This window comes from Pipistrellus hanaki (assembly GCF_964339955.1).
Source record: "Pipistrellus hanaki genome assembly, chromosome: 17".
Classification (NCBI taxonomy): Eukaryota; Metazoa; Chordata; class Mammalia; order Chiroptera; family Vespertilionidae; genus Pipistrellus; species Pipistrellus hanaki.
In genome coordinates this window covers 41544672-41561189 of record NC_140519.1, presented here as the reverse complement: position 1 = coordinate 41561189, position 16518 = coordinate 41544672, and the positions used below count along the sequence as shown (strand labels likewise).

General features: G+C 42.4%; 2 protein-coding genes and 1 long non-coding RNA gene across 5 annotated transcripts in view; 1 reads left to right on the top strand and 2 right to left on the bottom strand.

The window, feature by feature from the left end:
- The window catches only part of LOC311611990, a 567051-nt gene that overhangs the window by 244432 nt on the left and 306101 nt on the right, over positions 1-16518 (bottom strand). The window lies entirely within an intron of this gene.
- The window catches only part of CPQ (carboxypeptidase Q), a 311444-nt gene that overhangs the window by 161740 nt on the left and 133186 nt on the right, over positions 1-16518 (top strand). The window lies entirely within an intron of this gene.
- Positions 3604-16518, bottom strand: part of TSPYL5 (TSPY like 5) — a 214269-nt gene continuing 201354 nt past the window's right edge. Inside the window, exon 2 of the mRNA XM_084864586.1 lies at positions 3604-3615. The gene's annotated coding sequence lies outside the window, so the exon portion shown is untranslated. The remainder of the gene's footprint in view (positions 3616-16518) is intronic.

Here is a 16518-nt window from a genome sequence, read left to right as displayed (position 1 = left end):
AGTCCTGCTGGGGATTTCTTGAGAAGCTTTGTAGAACATGCTTCAGAACTGTCTCACCAAAGGACTGAAAGGCTCAGATGTTTACCTGTTGTCTCCTTTTCTCACTGGTTGAAAGTTACAGTGGGGGAGGAGGGCCATTAAATCCCTAGCATTTTCAGGATTCCCTCCTAGCAAGCTTTTAGTGCTAGGGTAAACCCTAGGGCAGAAAAACAAAGGACAGTCACAAACAAGTTCCCTTTAACAGGATTGCAGGTAAACCCAGGGGTGGACCCAGAGGCTGTCCAGGTGGGGTATCCATAGCATGTGCTTTAACCTCGGTGGCCATCCCAGCTGCCCTCAATGGACACGCGTGAGAGTAAAGCTTTACCCGACTGGGAATTTACTCTCTTTCATGTGCAGAAACACAGAACTGTGTTTAGAAATAGACTTACTTGGTTCTTGAATATGCATAGCTTCCCTTTCTCTACAACCTCTTTTTAGCAGATTTATGCACACAAGAAATTATTGCAACCAAAAGCACCTCTGCAGATTTTCCTGAACTGGCATTAATCATGACCATTTGATTTATTAGCTATCATTTGAAAAGAATATTTTGCAACTCTTATGCAATGATTGTTTTTTACAAAGAATAATTACTTCCATGTAGCATAACTCTTCTAATGGCTAAGGCAAGTTTGCTTTATCACCAATTTACTCCCTAATTTGTGTGTTAGTAAGCAGACACTGTAGGTGGCAAGTTAGGATATAAATATTTGATTCAGTCTTCCAGAGAAGAGGGGATAGATATAAACCAGATAGGTGCAATGACTGGTTATTGAATGCTTGGTTTGGTAGACTTAATTTACACTATTAAGTTAATTACAAAATAAAGACCCCTTTGTGGCTACTAATACTTTCACCTTTCACGTGTCAACGTTTGAATGCCATCTTCTTTGGTTCCACTGAAGAGATTTTTACAAACCCTTTACAATTGAATTGACCTTGTGCTTTTCAAAAACATCAGCCACCCACCCTTTTGTTTAACCCTTCTATTCTACACATTGTTGGGCTAAGGATAAAAGTAACTGTGAATAACACACACAAAAAATGTGGACAATATTTATTGAGTACAGAAATAAATTGGAATTTATGTCTAAAAACAAAAGGCCCATGTACCTTCTTTATGGTTTCATTTGTGGATGCTGCATAATGTGTATTTACCAAGCATATACCAGGTTATGCCAAGAATGCCTCTCTCTCCCTCTCTCTCTCAATATATTCCAATATTATTCAACCTTTAAGGCCCAGGCATAATTTTTCCACAGCTACAACATGAGAAATTTATGTAGCAGAGTTATGAGTAAAAAACTTTGGGGCAGTTTTCTGAATAAAGTTGTGGAATCTTTCCTGGAAGCTTTCAATACCACATTCTTTCATGTGAGCTCATTTAAATACTGCCTTGAAGGCAGAGGATAATGTCCTAATAAGTTGCTTCTTCGAATTCCTTCTGAGTCAGTAAGATGTCTCCAAATAAGGCAGCTCTAGGGAAGCCAGAGTGAATGATTAAGATACTTGTTTGACTTGCTGACAATTTGGGGGGAGAGGAAGAGAGAAAAACGTTGCTTCCCCTCCTACTGTTCCCCATCTTGGAGTAGCCAAACTGGGATTTCCGGGAGAATCTTGGTCCAGCAGTCTTGGTCATGCCATTTCCCTAAAGTTGATGTGTTTTTTTGTTTTTATGAGAAACAAAGCACATTAAAAGTGGGTACTGTGTACAAATGGCAATATTTCCAAGGCTGCTTCCAGGAGAGGGAAGGTGGGGCTTCAGCACCAAACACAGGCTTCAGGGGCTTCGTTCCCCTCGTTGTGCAGCAACATTTGCATGTTGCTAATTAATTCTGGTTTATCCTTCCACTCTGCCATGCTTTATTCTGCTATCGGTGATGCCAGGAGATAGTTGTGCTGAACCCCAATTGCACCAACCTTAAAGCAGACACGGGCACTGAAAATATGCAGGGTCAGGCCAGCAGATCCTGCACAGCTCAAGTTCATCACGGTGTTTTACTACCAACCAATTACTCAACTCATTTTATGGGTTGGCTGTGCCCGTCTCTTACTGTCAGGAAACATTTTCTAATATTATATTATGAGACAGGGAGTGAGTGAAAAGTGCTCTTTCTGTTCCAAAGCCCGGGGCACTTATGCTCTAATAACCTTCCTCCTTTGTGTTTTTCAGAAGAATATAAACCAAAGCTATTAAATTAAATGGAGTTAACATTGGCATGGTAGCATAGATCAAATGTCAGAAAAGTCTACATTAAGGGGTTACCGTTCCTTTCTTATGAGCTGTCTAGTGTCTACCTACTTTGAATTAAGAATAAGCCAAAAATTAGGCCATGAGTATTGAGAGAGAGAGAGAGAGAGAGAGAGAGAGAGAGAGAGAGAGAGAGAGAGAGAGAGACCAACCTTGAGTTTGTTTAGCAGCAGATAGGCAGCCTTGGGATTTGTGAGGGATGCAGGTTCTCTTGCCCATGGTGTTCTGAGCAGGTAAACATGATTAAGCAGTTTACCTCTGTGCTCAAGAGCTCGGAACAAAAAGCAAACAGCCTGGTGTTTAGACTGCACCCACTCAGGCTGTGCTCTTCACATCCCTGACTCTCCCACCGAAAAGCAGAGGGCCCTTCACTTGGCTCATAGACTGATAGCTGCTCCCAAGACGGGCTCCCCAAGTTCAGAGCCCAACAGAGAGAAATTACACTCCAACTCTGAGGGCAGCAAACCAGAAGACACAATTTGCTTGGGTTTGGGTCTGATTTTAATTTAAGGAGTTCGGGGCCTGAAGGCTTTCTACTGAGTCTGAAAACAAACAAATCCCAACCTCCTCGACCCAGGCCACTTTTAAAGAAATTGTAAGTTATTTAAAACTTATACTTTATTATACTTTATTCCCACTGAGAAGGTGATGTGCCTTTCCCATCTCACTTCTGCACACGACTTCCTAATGAACTGTTAACAAGCATTTCTATGTTAAGAGCCTTGTACAGGCTTTTGAATGATGGAAGGTCATTCTGGTTTAAATGGGTGACAGTTTAAATTGCCAAGTGCTTTCTTTCTTTCTTTCTGTTTATTGGGAAGAGACAGAGAACTAAAACTTCCTAGAGAGTATCTTTCAAAGGCAAATAAACAAAATGTATAACATTCGCTTTGTTGGCATGAGGAAGGCCTCATTGAAGTCTTGGCGAGCAGATGTGACCCATCGGGTTGGTGAAGAGCAATGCCGGAGAGATTTCCTCAGCTTGAATGTGTGTTATGATGTAAAGAAGTTATGCTCATGATTCTTTTGACCTGCTTTGTGGGAGTGAACAAATATGCTCATTTTTCTGGCCTTTCTTGTATGCTTCCCCAACTCTAAATCTCCAGTTCTAATCCCAGAGAGCTGGAGTGCAGTCCCCTCTGGTGTCACTCCTCTTTGGTTTAATTTCAGAAATCCAGTTGGATAGTTGGATAGTTTTCTCTAGCTTAGTTCAAACCATGGCTTCTATTGAATTCTGACTGTCCCTCTGAAACATGCTTAATTTTCCCCGTATCTGTCCTTACACTGTGGAGTTTGGGTTGAAAATGTGCTTTTACTATATTCTCTTATTTTCAGGAGTGTGTATGTAAGCACACAGATGACTTACACTCAGATACAATCGCTCATGCTTGCTTCCAACTGAAAGCATCCACTGAAAAGGGTGGGTACAGAATTCAGTAGATCTGTGTCTCAAAGGCAAAACTTTCTTTCAAAAATGGCTCTATTTCGAAAACAACCTTTTCTGTGCGCTGAGAACTCAAGGGCAGCTGTGTGCAGCTCAGGAGGTAGATCAAGGAGCACTCCCAGCTGAAGCAGGAAAAAGCCAAGAAGAGAGAGGCTTATCCTTCCTGAACTTCACTGTTAGGAGATCAAGAGGCAGATACAGGGTTTTTGAGACGTATTCAGAAACCAAGGGTTTCTATGACAACAGAAATGAGATAGAAAATACAGTGTCATCGTCTCTCCTTAAGATCCCTCTGCTTCCCATGTGCCCAAGATCAAGGAACAAAATACAAAGACAGTCACCAAGGAAAGAGGGACACATGTTTTGTTTTGTGGTTGCTGTTTTTTTTAGCCCAGCAGATGGCCAGCAACTGGAATTCCTTGGATCTTCCCTGGATGACGAATTGAGAACTGTTACATTTCTTTTTTTCCCTAGGACAATGTTTTGGAGATATTGAAATGTGAATCCTACTCAACTGTGCAGAGTGTGTTTTGAATAGAGAACTTATCTCACCTGCCAGCTCCCCCAGAGAATGACATTTACAGAAATGCTGCTTCAGAAGTTTGAATCTTTGGGCTAGCTGTTTCTAAAGCATTAAGTCAAATCCTCACAAACAACGTTACCAAAAAGTTCTCTCTCTGGCAGTGAGATTTTCAGTTTTAAACCACCTGTTTTACTAGAGCCATAAATTCCCTGCACCCACTTTCAATTGCCTTCATTGTCCAGCTGTGCGTCCCAGTGATGACTCTTCAGGTCTGTGCAACATGAAGGACAAACCCAGCGTCCCTCACAAGAGGACCAGCAGGAGTGTCATTTGTCTGCAGGCTAGAAGGTCGGAATGGAGATAGTTTTAGCTGGCTGGATTTCAAGATAAGGAAAGGAATCTGATGGGCAGTTGGAAAGCCAGACAGATCTGTATCTCTTTGGACTCAATCCTGTCCACACTGCCAGGAGGAGATAAATGTTTGTCCCTGGAGAGGCATTCACAGGGCAAAGATGGGCATCAGTGTGCTAAGTCTTATGACTTTCCTTGGCATCTGCTCCCTTGAATCGCTCCCAAGCAGGTGCTGAACATCCAGCCAGAGAGTGGAGGTGAAAACCAAGTGTTCTCCTCCTCTTCTGTCAGTGGCTGTGTACACAACCAAAGGCCATGTTGACTTTCCATCCAGACACACATTTAGGCTTCTGGCTACTCTTCCCCACAAAGAATTTGTTGAAGCAAAAATCATGTTATTGGACCAGAGGTAATTAGCTTTCCCTTGTGGAGCATGGCATGGGTCAAGGCTAGTCACCAAAGCTCAGCAGAGCTGGTCTGACTTTTTTGCATGATGGCCATGCTAGACTTAAACATGAAATAGGTTCGATTCCCAGCTTCATTTCTTTTCATTTCTCTTGAACTTTTCTTTTGTGCCACAAAGGAAAAGAATGTCTCCCGCTTATCTGGAGAAGTGCTGGCAAAAAAGAAGTTTTAGTCCTGTGGCTTTCTGGTAGTCCTGGGGAAATTGTCATACTATTTCCCCACACGCTTGTTTGTTTTTATGATAGGCCCACTCCTTTGCTCCTGTTTTGTTTGCCAACTTGACAAGCTGACTCTCCTGGTACAGCTCCTGTGATCACCAAGGCTGGGTGGGCCCAGCCTTCAGAGAAGGACGAGACAACAGGAAGATGCACAGGAGGCTGCCACAGGCTAGCTTGATGGTCTATGTCCTCCCTTTCTTTGACTGGAGTCCATACCTTAAGCACCTACAACTCTGTCACAGCATGGATCACTGAGCCCAAGGCAGTGGTCTGAGTAGCATCAACTTTGGGACTACTTCTTTCCTCCTCACCCTGACCCCACCCACCCTATTTCTCCCGACTCAAAAGAGTTCTGTGAACAAAATTGTTCCAAATAGAAAAAGATCATTTGGTAGCGCTGTCGGGAGAAGAGGTACCAGATATCAGGAGGTGGGGTGACAGGTTTGAGCGGACCATGGTCTTCCTGCTGCTAGTTCACTCCTGTTGCCTCCAGCTCCGTGAACTCTTTCCCTCCAGCCAGTCAGTAACTCCATCAGGAAAAGTTGAGATCTTTTATTTCAGATTTTCTAAGTTATAACCTCTAACTTGTCTCAATTTTTATTTCTTTTTTCATTATTTTTAATTAAAACTGTTTTAAACATACTAGAAAGCCACAAAAATATGAAAAAGATAAGCATGTAATGTTCACTACTCAGATTGTATAGCTATTAACACTTAGCTATATTTGCTGTAGATATCTCTTAATAAAGGAAGGAAGGAAGGGATGGAGGGAGGGAGGGAGGGATGAAAGGAAGGAAGGAAGGAAAAATAATACAAATATAAAGCTCTACCATCTCTCTTGTACCTTCCCTTTCTTCCATGTAGAATTCACTTTATCATTCTCATGTGTAATATGATTGTTTTAGTACACATGTATGTCCTCATATAAATTAGGTTATTCACTTTTAGTATTAAAGCTGTAAACCATAGTATCATAAAAGTGCTCCCTTTGGAAACTCGATTGATTTTGTTCAACATTATTACTGCATTTCATAGATTTATTCATGTTGATACATGTAGTTCCAGTTCATTCATTTTAACTATATAAACCAACCAGAGTCTACTAAATGTCATTTTTGCTCTAAGTACAACTTTATTGCACAAAGCTTATTAAGTTCTTTTCCTACTCTTCACAACCTGACCTCAACCTGCCTTTCTACTCATCATGAAATACTGTCTTGGTCCAGTTTTCCCTTGGTCCTACTTTCCAAAAGAACCATTAGTTTATCTGAAAAAGTACTTGTTTGCCCTTTGATCCTATGATACAAAGGGCCTTATGAGCAGCCTCTTCCAGGTAAGAAAGTTCGATTGAGATAGCAGGTTTTCTTGGTTCACCAGTAGCATCATAAAAGTGCTTTATGTATCTCTCCAGCATCTGGAAGAATGCTTGACTCTTAACATGTACTAAGCAATAAGTATTTGTTGGCTGAATGTTCACACGTGTGAAAGCAGTTGTCGATGGAATAAGTGTTCAATGTCCTGATTCTTAATGCAGGTAAGAGGGTATTATGGCCTTTCCTATATTCACACCATTCTGCAGTAACCATGGTTAATTAGTTATTCTCAAGAATAGTCACAAGATTAAAAATATTATTTTTGTCAACTATTTGAGATTGTAGATTGCGTGGCTGCATGGCTCAGTGAGGACCACTGAGCCACCCAAAGCTCTTGTCATGGGGAACTGGTGATTCACAAGGCTTGGCAGAAGTTACCCTCTTTTGCCATCTGTCTCTTGGAAGTAGCTTTGATTTGGCTTGACGGGGCCCCAGCAAGGTCATAAGAACCAGAATTGGTGAGAAAATGCCAAGTGTAGAGCCCCAGTCAAAGGCAGACAGTTTTCCCCTCACACTGCTATTCTTGGCAGCCCGGGGCAGGTTCGTTCTTGCTTTGCCTGGAAGTGGATGTACCTCCTATAATGAATGTTTGCAGGGGCCAGGGTGAAAAGGAAAGTGCTCTGTATCTTCTCCAAAGGCTTCTTGTGGGCTTTTGTCAGCCTCATTTATTCAACCATTATTTACTGTATATGCAGTTGACAAGGAGTTGCTGCCCCCAGACTGCGGGGGAGGCAGAAAGCTGGTTTTCAAGGCAGAAGCTAAATGCTCAAACAGGGAGAGGGAGCACAGGGTGGTAGGGAAGTACTTAGAGGGGGCACTAATCCGGGGTTCGGTGGTCAGAAAAGACTCCCCTGACCTTATCTGTAAAATGAGACTAATCCCTACATTGCAAGGTTGAGAGATTTTAAGGTAACATCTTTAAATTGCCTGCTCATTGCCACATAGGAGCCGTGATGATAATGTGAGACTGGCAATGATGATGAGGGTGAAGGAAAAAAAATTGTTTCACAGCTAGATAGTCCTGGCTTTTCCTGTTCCTACTTCTGTGATCCCAAACAAGTTCTCTTAGCCTCTCTGTGTCTCATCTGTAAAATGGGAATGGTGATGTGTAAGTACCTTCAGGATAGTGTAATATTACAGAGAATGTTCATAGGATCCTAACACGGTTCCTAGCACTATAGAAGACTCAATAAAAACAGTGGGAGGGATATTTAAATTTTTTTAATGATCACTCGAGGATATGTTTATATTGCCCTGACTGGGGATCGAGCCTGCTGCCTTTTCTTGTATGGGATGATGCTCCAACCAATTGAGCCACATCAGCCAAGGCAGTAGGGGCATTTAAATAAACATTAAGTAAAAGGGCAACAGGAGCATGAAGAAAAGGTAGTAGTAGGTGTCACTAGCAGTGATGGAGGGGAGAGCCCTGGATGTGAAGGCGGGGGCCCAAGTTCTCACCCAAATCCGTCAGTGCTGGGGCATTCCTTTCTGGAGTCTCTCATCAGTGCAGAGAGACCCACCCATGGATCAAGTGATTTTTAAGTGAGAGAAAAAGCAAGTGACCTAGGTTTAAGGAAAACAGAGAGATGGCTGTGTGGTAGGCCCCATGGAGGAGAAGGGCTTTTGGCTGGATGCCGAAGGTCAGGTAGCTTGCAGACAGGAGGAGCTGAGTGAGAGGAAACTGAGCAGGAGCACACAGTGGAACAAAAAGGGTGAAGTCACACAGCGAGTATGTCAGCGGCTTCCTTTGTGTGCTCACCTCTGGGGCAGCCTTGTTCTGGAAGAGAATGGATAGTGCAGAGGCCTGGACTTGGCTCAGAAGTGTGTTTCTTTATAGTCAGAACTGGTTCTGACAAAACTGTCAAGTCACTGATGTTCAACTGTACGATTAATTATTTCTCTGTCTCCAACCCACCTCGCTTTGCCTGTGCATTTCCGTCAGCCCAGCCAAACAAGCCCCTATAAATGATGCCTTTGATAGCATTATTTTTTCTGGTTCTTCTCCCACTCTCAAAGTGACATCTACATCCATAGTATGTCAAAGCTTAGTGGGAGCTTAGAGTTCATTATTATACTCCCCCAACTACTTTATTATGAAGGGGCATGCCCGAGGCTAAGCATTTAGGGACAGAGTCAGATCCTTGTGATCTCCAGTTATGTTGTTTTCCTTCTGGATTTTTTTCTCCACCATGCATTGGGCATTAATACCTATGTATCAGTCAGCACTCTTGGGATTTTTATTTTCAGAAACAGTAAACTGGTTTAATAAGGGGGAAATGTCTTAGCTCTAAAGCTGAAGCGTGTTGGTAGGGCTGAATCCATATTTCTAGAAGATGTCGGTTGTGAGCCTCACCTTCACAAGGCCCTGTTTTCTCGGTATGGCTTCCTTCTCAGGCACACTGCCTCCAAATGGTGTCCAAAGGACCTTGATAACACTGGGCTTCTATCTTATTATCTTAGCATCCCAAGAGAAATGGAGAAATTTTCCTGGCAAAACTCCTAGGTAAGACCTTCAGTAGTTTGACTTGAGCCATTTGCCTACTTTTATTGTGCTGAAGCCTTGTAAATAGGTCATTGTCCAGGACTAGGCAGGGTGCTCATTACTGGAATAAGGGGTTATGGTCTATCTCATCCAAACCATGGACCAAGAGTGGGGAAGAAGTGGTCCCAAAGAGAAAACCAAGTTTGTTTTCAAAAGAATGGGGGATGGATCTTGAGCTTGTATGTGCACCACCCACACACAACCAATCGCACGCTGGCAACCATTCAAGGAATTGTATCTTTCATAGCATTTGCCTCTTGTGGAGGATTGTCAGTGTTTTGCTGTGCATAACATGGGGATTTTGTGTACCATAGTAAGGCCAGTGAGGGGGCTAGAGAAGGTAGAGATTTTGGATTTTAGAATTTGTCAGGCTTTCCCAAATCATAGTAATTGTCTACTCTGTCCATTTATAAATCTTACCCTGATGGCGGCCCAGGAAGTCAGCCTGAGATTAAAAAGTCACCACTGGTTAGCCACATGGGGATAATTGAAAGTTGATGCTAGTTAACTGTCCTTCCAACTATGCATCCCAATCTTCCTCCCCCCCTTATTTTATCACTTTTTTTTTTTTTATCACTCATGAGTCTAATCATAAGAATGAATCAATAGTGAACATCAGATAGGAAATTATAACTTTTCGGGCGTATTCTTCTTTTCATAGCTTCCTTGTGTAGTTCTCATGTGGTTGGAGAAAGCTCTGGGCTCATTTGTTAATAATGAAGTACATTCTCTCACCACACGCACCGCGGCAATGGGGGTACAGTGGGTACATATTAAAAAGAGGGAAAGGTGCTGAGGGGCTGTTCGAAGGCAGCATTATTCACTGTGGTAGGACTGATGCAGTGTTCCTGGACTGAAATGAATGGATTTTTGCCTAAGGTCTTTTAGAAATAATTTTCAAATCTGTTTTAATTCCTAATGTTCTCTTATATAATTTCTGACTCATTTGCTTAATGATTTCAGTTGTGTTTAAAAAAAGGAACACCAAACCTTCATTATTTACTTTCCCTGATGCTTTTCAAACACCACGGAATTCTGTAAAGCCATCAGAGAGGCAGAGGGGGGGCCAACATTAAACATTCATTTTCATTACTTTGGCAAAGAATTCCTGAGATAATTGGACACAGAGGAACCAGGGCAGGCCTCTGATAGCTGTACCTAGTGCTAACTGACTCACATACAGAATCTCTTGCCTGACAACAATTAGTAGAAATATACAGAAATGTCTAAATGCTCCAAAGATCTCAGAGAGGACTTGGGAAAGTATTTAAAAAACAGAGTCATCATAGGTTTGAAAAATTAAATATTCCTACCCTATATGCATAGGGGTGAGGAAGGGATTACGGTCTGATTTTTTATTTGTTTGATTTTACTTTCTCACCATTGCATTGCTGGCCATTAGCACAATGATTGGTGGAGAGGAGTCTCAGTAAGTATGTGATGAATCAATGACTTCACCTTTACCAGGGTTCTTGCATACCCATGGCGTTAAAGGCCTTTAGAGCTGGCAAACGGGGTCATCTATTTTGTATTGTCATGTCTATGGACCCGGCAGCAGAGTTCAGTATTTCATGAACCCCTCACAAAAGAGTGTCCCTCACAATAGAGACTAGGTGTCCAGACACAGCCCATTCCAGCAGTCACAGCCTACTATCAACGGGTTTGACCATGAGTTCATATCCAGAGAAGCATCCAGATGTGCATCCTGGGTGCCACAAGGGGAGACAGTAGTACTGGCAGTCTGCCAGACCTAAGGAGAGACACCTGTTGGAGCATGGTCAGGTGCAGCTCTCATACCTAGCGACTGTGGCGCAGCTAGCCTGTGGAGGGCCTGGGGCCTCTGCTGTGGGCACACAGTGGGGACCGGGATCCAGGCTCACAGCGCAGTGTTGCTGCATTTGAAGTCAGGAGGGCACTATTACCCACACTTCTATTGAGCTACTGTAGGCAGCGTTTATTCTTCCCCTCTCATTGCTAACTCTAGAAGCCAGCCTTGCTTCTGATAAATCCTCTACGTCTCGGGCTCCCTGAATGGCAGTGCACAGCATGCCTTATTGGCACCTCCTGGGTGGCTGGCACTGGGAGAGGCATGAGCATAGAGAAAAGTTCCTGGTCTGTTCCTTTAACTAAAGTGCTCCAACTTTGCATTTTTTTAAAATTAAAAATGTACTCTTAAAATTTCTTTTCCTCAAATAATACATAAATACTTGCTCTTAGAAATGTTATACAAGACAGAAATATAAAGGCCAAAATAATTCCTTCCTCCACTAATTCTAGCTTCTTCCATTAAGTGTTAACCACTGATAATCTTTCTATCCTTTCTTCTGTGTGTGCATTTCCATTTGTAATTATACAAGTTGGGGTCACAGCAGGAAGCAGGTGGTACATTTAAACTAGGATACTTTAAGTGAGTTTAATAAAGGGAGTGGTCATGGCAGCCTGGACACAGACAAGGGGCGACAGAAGATGCCCTCTCGTGGCTCTGAGACTTTGCTGAGGGATGCAGCCAGTCCTCAGGGTCCGTGGGGAGAAAGCTGGGGGTAAGCACACGGACCTCTCTTTTACCCCTCCCTCCGCTCTCCTGCAGAAGCTCCCCAGTGAGGGAACCCCACAGGGAACCAAGGGGCAGCAAAACCTATTGATGCAATTCTCACAGGTCACCTCCTTGGCCAGAGAGCAGGGAGGGTTGGAGGGGCAAACAGAAGGTATTCAGTACAAATAAACACTTACTATATGGTTTTACGAGCTTTTCGTCTCTTTGCTTACTTGTCACAGAAATAGGAGTGTACTACGGTATGGTTCTGTGTCTTGTTTTTTTCTTCTTTATTGATTACATACGTGTCCTTAGTCCCCTCATTGTCCCCCCACCCCCAACCCCCACTCGTGCCCTCACCCTCTTAGTGTGTGTCCATTGGTCATGCTTATATGCATGCATACAAGACCTTTGGTTGATCTCTTCCTTTCCCCCACCACCTCCCCTGCCTTCCCTCTGAGGTTTGAATATCTGATCAATGCTTCTCTGTCTCTGGATCTGGTTTTGTTCATCAATTTATGTTGTTCATTATATTCCACAAATGAGTGAGCTCATGTGATATTTATCTTTCTTTGACTGACTTATGTCGCTTAGCATAATGCTCTCCAGGTCCATCCATGCTGTTGTAAATGGTAGGAGTTCCCTCCTTTTTACCTCAGCGTAGTATTCCATTGTGTAGATGTACCACCGTTTTCTAGTCCACTCATCTGATGGGCACTTAGGCTGTTTCCAAATCTTAACTATGGTGAATTGTGCTGCTATGAACATAGGGGTGCATATATCTTTTCTGATCAGTATTTCTAATTTCTTGGAATATGTTCCTAGAAGTGGGATCACTGGGTTAAATGGGAGTTCCAGTTTTAGTTTTTTGAGGAAACTCCATTCTGTTCTCCACAGTGGCTGCACAGTCTGCATTCTCACCAGCAGTGCATGAGGGTTCATTTTTCTCCACATCCTCACCAGCACGTGTCATTTGTTGATTTCTTGATGATAGCCATTCTGACAGGTGTGAGATGGTACCTCATGGTCATTTTGATTTGCTCTTTAGTGAGTTTGAGCATGTTTTTATAGGTCTCTTTGTGCCTTGATTTTTGTTAACCTAAACTAATTGTCTTGAGATTTTTTTCCTATCAGTACCTATGGATCGAATTAATGTATCTTAATGGCTGTATAGTACTACATCATACAACATGTCAGAATTTTTAAAAATTTGTATAAGAAATTTTTGGTATATACAATGGAATGTATACCATCTATATATATTGTGAAGCTAATAGTGAAGCAATCGCCTGTAAATTTACCTCTCAACCTGGGATCCCTGGTCCCATTGGCTCTGATGTGAGGTCCTCTCCTATGCAGTCTTCTTGTGTCCTCTCACCCTGCCAATGCTAATCTGAATTACTGTGTGAACCCCTTGTTTCTGAAAATAGTTTCTCCCCATCTATGGGTATATAAATAATATTTAGTATTTTCTTTTTAGAAAGCTTCATGATCATGGACAATGGGGTGGGGGGAGGCATATGTGGGGAGGGGTTTGGGATGAAATGGGGGGATGAGGACAATGATATGAAACCATAATCAATAAAGAAATTTAAAAAAAGAAAGCTTCATGAAACTGTTTTTTAGTTGTATATAGTCTTCTACAATTTCCTTTAAAAAGAACACAGCACCCATTTTGCAGTGCGCAGCTGCATTCCATTTATTTTCACATTTTATAATACTCCATTGTGTGACTCTGCCACAGCTCACCTCCCCGACTGACTGCTGATGGGCTTCGGGGCTGCTTCCAGATTTTGCTGTTTCAAACAGTACTGAGTAAGAACATTTTTTTTGTCCATGTCTCCTGGCACAGACACGCAAAGGTTGCTCTAGGGCATATACCTAGGAGTGGAATTTCTGGGTCACATTCAGCTTTGCTAGGTAATATCAAATTGTTTTCGATGGGGTTGTGCCAATTTACATTCCCATCAGATGTACATAAGAGTTCTTCTTGTTCCCTGTCCTCCCCAATGCTTGGTATTTTCAGATGTCTTAATATTTACCACTAATGTCCTTTGCAGGGAGGCCAAGTGAAAGCTTAGCGAGGGTCTGACTTTGTTATCATAATAAATATTTTTAACCAGGCAATCCTAAAAATATGAATTCTGCTTTTCTCTGTAAAATTTGTTTTCCCTTTCTTGCCCTACTTGACTTGCCTCATGGGTTCCCTGACTGTGACAGGTTTTCAGTATATTTAAAGGTAGTTCGTACATGGAAAACAAATCTGCTAAATGGGTCTCTAAAGGCTGCTGTAAAGTGAAGGTCATCCTGGCAGGGTTCCCCATGTCAATTATGGCTCATTAAGCCGAAGGTTAGGGCTGGTTCAGTGTGGAGTTAGCCTACAAAGACGAAAGAGAAAACCACAGCTCCTTTTTACCAAATTCTAGGCCACCTTGACTTTCAGAGCAAACTGGATTAGTGCTCTTTGAAAGTAATTGTGTCTCCCGCCATCTGTCTCTCTCCTCCCATCCATCTTTCTTCCCTTTTTAATGTATTTATTCACTGACTAACTACAAATCTAGTGGAAAAGACAAATGAATTATTACTGTGTAGCTTGCAAATGGGATGATGCAGAATGGACAAATGACCTCTCAAGTCCACTCAACATCTGGAATGGGGTGGGCTCTGCTATTTGGTGAACCAGTGAATGAATAAATACTATAAAAAGCTTTCAGTTTTTCACTCACTGTAGGAGGAGGAGTTTATAGAGTTGAATTCCCATTAACTAGTTCACCTTTTATCACTGTAGTTAGTCGTCTCTGATAATTTAATACTCAGAGCACCTATGATCTCCTGATTACTTCCTTCAGGAGATGTAAAACATTCTATCCATTTGTTTCACTATTTTAAAAAATACCTTTTGCACCCTTTCAAGCACTCATTCTTCTCTTCCCAAATCTTGGGAACTGGTTAGCTCCTTATAATAAGCCGGTATACTTTTCCCCTTTCATACAAGTAAGAGCTTGTTATCATCTAGTGTTTCCCTGGCCTGGAAAAGCTGAGAAATACACATTAATGAAAACACAAGGACTTACAAAATTGCTCTCCCTAGAAGAATGGCAGGCACTTGGTAATTGGCTAGATGGAATGTGGGTAATGGATTGTGGTGGTGGTGGTGGTGGTGGTGGTGGTGGTTGGTGCTGCAGCAGACGGGGTTATATAACTTTGAAATCAGGAAGTACATCCAGTGGGGAAGGGGAGATTGCTTTTAACAAGCAGCTGTGATTGCCTGAACTTGTGCTGGCCTTGCACTCTCACTCTTATAACCTTGGTATCTATCTCATTTGTGCACTTTATTTGCATTCCAGAGCTCAGCTGAATTTGCTTGGGTCCCTCATTGCTTTAATCTTCGTCCTGGCTGGCTTGCATGTAAATCAATTTCAGACTTTCAGCTGCTCATATTTTGCTCCAGTTCACACTCTGGGAAGAGCTCTTTCTTTGTAGGCTCCTGTCCAAAGCCAGGCAGTGTATCTCAACACTGGACGAAATGGTTGCTATTGTAGTGAGTTGTTATTGAGCATTAGGATGGGGTTCAGAAGATGGAGCAATTGAGATGGCGCAAGTCTAGGGACTTCCCAGCTAAGGACCCGGGAGAATTTTCTAAGCCACTCTAGGTCCCCTACTTCACTCTTCCAGAGGTGGTGGTTTCCTTTCCCTACTTGGGATGTCATGACTCTAAAACGAGTAGAGTGAGAGTTTGTAGTGCTATTCTGCACCCTCACAGAAGTAGGGTTAGCATGCGTGTGTCATGTCCCTTTCTCAAACCTGTACATCAATTATAATTTTTATTTTTCAGTATAAAAATGCAAGTAAACTGAACTGATAAAGGGAGAGGCGAAGGAAGGTAACATTGAAAAAGAAAGATGTTTGGTCATTCAAGCTACTATTGAAATATTGAATCTCTTTAATGGTGATATATGTGCTAGAGTGGTTTATAGTCCTATCCTTTCCATTTTTTCTTCTCGCTAGAGAAGAGTAACTTATTGTGCAATGTCTGACTGAGAAGGGTCTATGCTGATTTATCATTTAGAGAAACGGTTTGGCTATTCTTGTTAGCTGAATCTGAAATAGTGTCCTTTGAACACTGCCTAACTTTATTTCACAAGTAAAGCATAAAAAGCAATTCTTTGGAACATTTTCTATATGCTGTTCTCATCTTTCATCTCAATAATGCAGGAACTAAGTTGGTATTTTGCAAACCTACTATCTTAGCCTAAAACTCTTTGGTTATATTTTTGTTTAATGGAAATTTGATCTTGCCAGAGCCATGTTAAGGAAGAGATCTGACAAAGGCAGTGTTCTTGGAGCCAAGTTCTCAGGCTGGCCAGCTCTGTCCAGCTGCCTCCTTTGGTCCCAGTACGATTTGTAGAACTGGACTTTCTGCTTGAGGTTGGGGTGGGGTGCAGGGATAAAGCAAATAAAAGGGACCGTGGGTGTAAGAGAGGTAAGCCAGAGGTCAACCACAGATCTAGCTGACACAAAAGACCCATGACTAGCCGCACAGATTTGTGGCTCAGTCTCATAAGCCGAGTTGAATTGCCTGGAGTGTTCTCAGAATTCCTCATCCATAGAACATCTGGGTGCTTCATAAAAATGTAGACTCCTAGGACCCATGCTCAGATTCAGATCTAGTAGATCTGGAGTGGGATTCAGGGATCTGCATTTGCACAGATGTCATAGATCCTGGTGGTCTGAGGACCACATTTAGGGAAACACAGACCTAGTGCCTCTTGTGTT